Source organism: Pseudophryne corroboree, chromosome 8 (assembly GCF_028390025.1).
Source record: "Pseudophryne corroboree isolate aPseCor3 chromosome 8, aPseCor3.hap2, whole genome shotgun sequence".
NCBI lineage: Eukaryota > Metazoa > Chordata > Amphibia > Anura > Myobatrachidae > Pseudophryne > Pseudophryne corroboree.
The window spans coordinates 172,963,970-172,964,924 of NC_086451.1; the positions used below are offsets into that span (position 1 = coordinate 172,963,970).

The window sequence follows — 955 nt, forward strand, 5'->3', positions numbered from 1 at the left end:
TATAAGAGATGCTGTCCTATATATGTGTGTATGCAAACTACAGGTGGTGCTGCATGGCTCACACCCTTTTGCTTGTCTTGTAGAGCAACTCTGGAGCTGTTACTGGGTCCAGCTGCTGCAAGAAATCAGCTTGAATGCTTCAGGGGCTGGGGCATGGCCAACATGAGCCCCACACTGATGGGGGTGTATAAAGCGATCTAGGGGTCATCCAAGCGCAACCCCACAAAGGCCGCCATGCCCTGCGTGACCATTTTCTCTTTTCATATGCAGACGAGGGTTGCAGCCAACTATACCCATTGCTTGGATGACATCACCATATGCGAATCCATCTGCTGCAGGCCTTCCCCCAGGAATGCTTGCACTAGTTGTTGCATTTGGTTTGTTGTTTGGGGGGTGCTTCAGTATTAGGCAGCCTTCTGCCCTCACACATTCGTCTGAAAATGTGTTCTCCCTGCAGTTGTTGTCCCCAGATGAGAGTTCCCTTGTGCTGCCTCAGTTGAATCTCCTTTACTTGACGGAGGTGTGCCTGAGCAGCGGCCTTCTCCAGCCCTATCTCAAATCATACTTATTTGTCTTAGGTGATACCATGGTCATGAAGATTGTTTTCCCAGGGTGAGGTTCATTCATTGCATTCTGGGTATGCTGACCTCTGTGATTTCCCCAAATGTGGGAATCTCGACTGCATAATTTGTGGTAGGGGGGGGGACTGCATTTGTGCTTTCCCCTGGTTGGCTCTGGTATAATTTAGATCTCATTGTCTCAGGTCTCTCTCCAGCCTAGTTTGCTGTCTGTTTCCACTTCTCTTTTCTTGAGCCCCTCCCTTCTATGCCCTTGCGCACTATCCTGACTTCTCCCGTCTGCTTACTTTGTGCCTTCCAACGCACAATGCGAACTACAGGTGGTGTTGCAGGGCCCACACCCTTTTATTTGCCTTACAGAGCAGCTCTGGAGCTGT

At 49.9% G+C, this 955-nt stretch overlaps 1 non-coding gene across 1 annotated transcript; it reads left to right on the forward strand.

Annotated features, from left to right (window-relative positions):
• Window positions 1-561: 561 nt before the first annotated feature.
• Window positions 562-727, forward strand: LOC134951559 (U1 spliceosomal RNA). Its single transcript, XR_010184277.1, has one exon. It is a non-coding gene; the product is annotated as a U1 spliceosomal RNA (small nuclear RNA).
• The last annotated feature ends 228 nt before the right edge of the window (window positions 728-955 follow it).